The sequence below is a fragment of the Chinchilla lanigera genome, unplaced genomic scaffold (genome assembly GCF_000276665.1).
Source record: "Chinchilla lanigera isolate Chin_1 unplaced genomic scaffold, ChiLan1.0 scaffold00062, whole genome shotgun sequence".
NCBI classification, from domain to species: domain Eukaryota; kingdom Metazoa; phylum Chordata; class Mammalia; order Rodentia; family Chinchillidae; genus Chinchilla; species Chinchilla lanigera.
The window spans coordinates 10,201,087-10,206,935 of record NW_004955463.1 but is presented as its reverse complement, the minus strand read 5'-3'; the positions used below and the strand labels follow the sequence as shown (position 1 = coordinate 10,206,935).

Below are 5,849 nucleotides of genomic sequence, written 5' to 3'. Positions count from 1 at the left end.
TAGATTAATGATGGCATCAGCGGCAGAAACAAGTACTATTTGTTAAGCACCTTCTCCCCTCAGTGCTCTAATTCTGTGTGCGACAGAGAAAATGGAGATGAAAAGAAAGGCTAATCTAATCCTAGCCACTATATATTTTCTTTTCCTTTTCCATTTTTAACTCAAGAGAATAAAGCAAGAGCAAAAAAGAACCACTTTCAGAAAATACCAAAGAAATCTATAGTCCGTCTTGCCAGAAGAAATTCCACACTTCAGTACTACTACAGACTAGACAATCTGTACTAAAAATTTTTAAGCAGCTATATGCCCAGTGTTTTGCATACTCTTTAAGAAAATATTATTATTTACATAAAGTCTCCTTGACCCATTCATGTCCCTTAGCCAAAAACAACGGTTTTTCCTATCATCTCCTTAGGATTTTACATTTCACACAAACAGTAAGAACTGCTGGAGAAACAGGGAAGATTAAATACGTGAGAATTATTTTCTACGCTCTTTCCAGAAAACCTCGAATCAGAGAAAAGAGAAACAAACCCATGGACCATAAAGAGGAAGACAAGCAGGTGTGAGGTGATACAGACATCCCAACAAATTATTAGAAGGTAACTGATACCAGTGAGAGGCAAGCAGGATCATGCAGCAGGAGCGCGGAGAAGATACCTCAGTGTGAGGTAAAAGGGAATTCAGTCTTCCCGTGTTTATAAGCTCCGCCCCTTCCCAGAAGTCTGTGCCCGCCTTCATGGAAAAGTTGAATCCAAAAGTGTCAGGATTTAGGGGCTGGGGATTTAGCTCAGCGGCAAAGCGCCTGCCTGGCAAGCGCAAGGTCCTGAGTTCGGTTCCCGGTACCGGAGAAAAACCAAAAGTGTCAGGATTTGAGCTGGTTGGGCACAGAAGACTGTCCGGAGGGGGAACAATTTTGGAAGGTCGTGTTCCAGCGAACACCCTCAACCTTCTAAAGTTACTCCGTTGCACAGATACCCACTGTTAGGCCAATATCGCTTAGCAACTGTTTGAAATAGTCTTGCCTGGGAAAGCTCAGCAGCACCCAATAACAACAGAGAGGCTGACCTTTGACAGTCTCTTGGTGACAGAGACCAGTTCTCTCTGCATTTCTGCAGAGAAGCCTTCCGGTCTTGAAGACCCGCCCTCACACGCAGAAACTAAACGTTCACACAGGAGGATCCTTGCCTAGGGCAGGTTCATCTCCATCTCATAGTGCACTTTCCAGGGATGCAAAGTTTTGGTACAGTGATTTAAAGAGAACTGTTAAGGTAATCTTTTTAGAGAGAGTTTGCTAAGTACCAAGCATAATGAATGATAAATGACCCAAATCACATCAAAATGCAATTTCAGGGGGAAAAAAATGGTGGAAAAAAATGATTCAAGAGACTTCCCAAAAAGAAATCAGATAATATAAAAAGCATCAAGAAGCCAAATGATCCTGGACTTCTCAACCATATCACGCACATCTCAGAGCTGCTAAGGCGATTCTTGAACTTCTGAGTGTGCATGGCTGTCAAGCTTCCAAACTGTCAAGTAAACACGAGAGCAAAATAATACATCTTGTGCATGCAAGGTTTTTGAAAATATCTCACTTCATCCTTTGTCCCAGAAGCTATTGTTCGGTCTATGTCACCACAACAAGAGAGTAAACAAAGGAAAAGAACCACAGTGGAATCAAACAAAATCCAGAAGAGCAGAAAGTCAAAGGAAGGTCCCAGGATGAAGACTGTGCACCCATCAGGCTTGAGCAGGGGTCCAGGAGGGAGCAAGGAGCCAGAAGGCTCTCAGAAATCTTTCTAGGAAAGTCATGGAACTGCTACAATAATTGAAGTGTTTTAATGTGTAGGGAGAAGGTATGTTTCTGTTGGGGAATATGAAAAAGAAATGTTACCAGAATACAACTCATCAGTTAATTCCAATAAGGTAAAGCCTCAGTACTAACTGAATCAACATTGTCGCAAAGCCATAGGGGGAAGAATAAGCTTGTAGAAGAATATTACGATGAAGAGGAATGGATCGGAGGGGTGATGATGTTTGTAATTAGCCTTGTGGTACTATGTGTTTATCAAGTTCTGTTTGTGTAATTTATTAACAACAATTTTACAATATTTTTTAAACAGACTCATTTGTGCTCCATAAAAGAAAGGTGGATGAATATCTGCATAAATGTTATGGCTTTTCAATTATGTTGCCAGGGTCTTGAATGTAGGTTCCACATTTTACACATATGAATTGTACTTGTGTTCTTCACATGTCTGACATAATGAGAACCATTGTTCAAAAAAAGCTTCTGGAAATAATGCATATAGTTATTTATTTATCATAATACTTAGAGCAATATCCAATTTAAAATAGATACTCAATAAGTAATAAATATAAATTCAGAAGGAGTATTTTGAAAGGTACTGAGAGTATCAATATAGGAAGAATTGATACAGCTATAGGCAATCTCACAAAGAAAACATCTAATGAATAAATGCGTCTGTGTGTTTATGCATGTCATGTGTGTATATGAGAGAGATGGAGACAGAGAGGCAGAAAGGGAAGAAAAAGGAGAGACACATAAATCAGTGACATAATTTAATGTTTATACTAAATAATCTGATAATTCAACCATTACCAAACCAAATCAATTGCCATGTTTATAGTAGTGATCCTTTTCAGATTACTACTCTAGAAAATCAGAAGTCCAATAGGCTGCTATTTCTCACATGGCATTCAGAACATTATAAATCAGTATTCTACTGGATATGAAATAGATTCTCTTCTGACTACTCCTAACCATATTCTATTAGAAAAAATTCTGAAATTAAATAATTTACTCATATCAACCTTGGAATAGCTAGGGCCAGTCAGATTAGTTTCTGGGTGAATTAAAAAGTTTTAGCAAGCAAGCTGCTCATTGTGAAGAGGACAGGGCAGGAAAAAAATAAACAAGAGAAAATAATTATTTTGTGGTTTTAAAAATAGGGAGTGACCAATAGTATCATGGCTAAAGGTAGACTGGAGGCAAATCAAACTGTCTTAATGCTGGAAGGAGGGAAGGAAGGAAGGAAATAAGGAAGGAAGGAAGGAAGGAAGGAAGGAAGGAAGGAAGGAAGGAAGGAAGGAAGGGAGAAAAGGGAGGGAGGAAGAGAGAGGAGAGGAGGGGAGGGGAGGGGATGGAAAGGGGAACAAGGGGGAGAGAAGGGAGAGAGGGAGAGGGGAAGGAAGAGGAAGAGGGTAAAGGGTGAGGAGCTGGCAGAGAAAGGGATGGGAAGGGGGAAGAGAGGGAACTGAAGTGGGGAGGGAGAGAGGGAAGTGGGGGAGGAACAAATCTTGGCCATACGGCAGATATCTAAGAATTTTAAATGGGTATGTGTCTAATAAACTAGCAGCATAGAAACTTCCCTGTTCTGAGTACAGAATGTTACTCCCAAAGACCAGGAACAGGAGGTACCAGCAATGGAACCAGGACAAGAGTCAGAAGCCAGTGAGCAGGCGGGGTGTGCCAACCTTTTTTCAGAAACTGATATCCGCATTTAACTTTACTGTGAAGAAATCTGAATTTTAAAAAATTTCCCTTTCTGGAGAAATGCATGAAAAGTGGAGAAACCATAATATCCATTGAATTAAAGAATATATATAATTAATCAAAGTATATTTAGAAAGTCAAACAGTATAATAAAGGCAAGTCAATTATTCAGTATTTATAAAAGAGGTATACATAGAGTATATATAAAGTAAGTAAAATATAGATTAAATGTAATATAATATAGGGTAAATATAAATAAAGTATATATAAAATAGTATATACAAAATAGAGGCATTGAAAAATCTTGGAACCAAAGTCATTCTTTAATAGTTGGTGTCAAACTAGTTTTTGCCATTATGCTATTAGTTTAAGTGTTTCTATTCATCTAGGAAATGAGGGATGTTTTTCAGCCAGTAACTTCAAGTCAATCATCTTTCCATAAGTCAATTATACAACTGGAAATAATTTAGCAGTGAATTTACCATAGCTTAAGTCTATTCTAATATATGGTATGCATGAACAGTAGAAGATGGATGAGGACTGTCCTCTTAAAATGAGAACATTAATTCCTTAATATTTATTTAAATTAAAAAATAGTAGCACAAATGTAGATTAGTCGAAAAAGGAAATTTATGTCAAAAAATGCAATATACATTCTCACCATAGATATCAAACCAAGAATTCAGACTAAAATATAATTTATTTTCTTTATCAGAAATTACAAAATGTGCATTCTTTAGCAGATGTTAATTGCAGCAACAAAGATTCTGCAGATCATTTTCATCTGAGATGTGAGACACTCTTACTACACCAGCACAAGTACTCTTCCTCTAAGATATAACTGGAAAAGGCTGTAATAAACCTTATTTCTATGGGGACATGAAGTGAGGTGAGTACATGCTCATTCTGTTAGTCTCTGTATCCAATAGTCTCATCAGTATCAGTATCTAGACTGTTAGTTCCGTCAGTATCTAAGGAGAATATTCTGAGTAACACTTTACTTTTATAGACTGGCTGGACAGGTGCCATGTGGTTCAAAAAATAATTAGAACTCTCATGAAACAATGTAGCAGTACGGTAAAATATGATGATAGAAATAGCCAACACAATTTTGGTCTATACTGATAAAGACCAAGAAAGTATTCAGTGAGTTACTTAATGTAAAGTAAATAAAAATCATTTAAAATCAATTTGAGAATGGAGACACAAAGAATATGAGGTTGTATATTCATCTGGGACCACGTGGACTTCAAAATTATTGATGCTGATGGGAGTAGCTCAGTTGCAAAGTATATGCTTAGTGTTGCATTGCAAGATATCAATCTCCAAAAATAATAACTAATATAGATACAATACACACATATATATGACATCATTAATTTGTATTAAACTTTATATCTTCCAAAGTCCTTTCTTAATGACTGATAAATCAGACTATGCATCACTATCACTGCTCTCATAGACAGCAAGAATATTCCTTAATGTAAGGTGACTTTCTTAACACTACACCGAAGCCATATATAAAGCTTGGTTGACCAATGGTTCTACTCATGGCCCTGCCATGTAACATCAAGATGTATGGCCTAGGGGGCTGGGAATTTAGCTCAGCGGCAAAGCGCCTGCCTGGCAAGCGCAAGGTCGTGAGTTTGGTTCCAGGTACCGGAGAAAAACCAAAAAAGAAAAAGATATATGGCCTAATGACAGGGCAGGTGTGGCAAAAGAAAAAGGAGAGGGTTATAGAGAGAATGATTTTACAGCATCCTGGTGTCAGATGGTTTCCCAGGACAATGGTTAAGTTACTTTAAAAAAGCTGTCCGTCATGTGTTCCATAGGGGTGGAGGAGGGGAGAGGGTCAAATGCTCAATCTCTGTGAAGGTATCTTTTTTCTACTTTACAGAAAATGGCCTGCATTAAGCAGTACACTTTCAAATCTAGGCGTGTGCCCGCTCCATGTGAAGCAGATAGAGGACCCTTCTTTATAAAATGGAAAGAAAAACTGAGAACTGAAATGGTCAATTTAAGTGTTAACAACTTGGTTATATTTATAATGAAAATATGAAAAGCCATTTGCCACAGTGAAGATGATCCAGCTGGACAGAGAAAAATGCACTATCTATATATGACATAGAGTAGTCATACACAAGTAGAATTCCTTTCTTGATCAGAATTTTGTCCTACATAAAACTGCAAAGCTAATTTGCATTCATCCTCTTTGTCAGACAAAGCCAGCCAAATACATGCGGGAAAAAGTTTCCTTGTAAATGAATACAATTTCCGTTCCAAGGAAGACATGCATTTTCAATATTAAATTTATCTGATGACCCCACTTATC

The 5,849-nt window shown here is 37.7% G+C and overlaps 1 long non-coding RNA gene across 1 annotated transcript; it reads left to right on the top strand.

Moving 5' to 3' along the window:
* The first annotated feature begins 1,063 nt into the window (after positions 1-1,063).
* LOC102010234 lies at positions 1,064-5,641 on the top strand. The gene is made up of 3 exons (XR_263170.1): positions 1,064-1,856; positions 4,261-4,406; positions 5,415-5,641. It is a non-coding gene; the product is annotated as an uncharacterized LOC102010234 (long non-coding RNA).
* Positions 5,642-5,849: the final 208 nt, after the last annotated feature.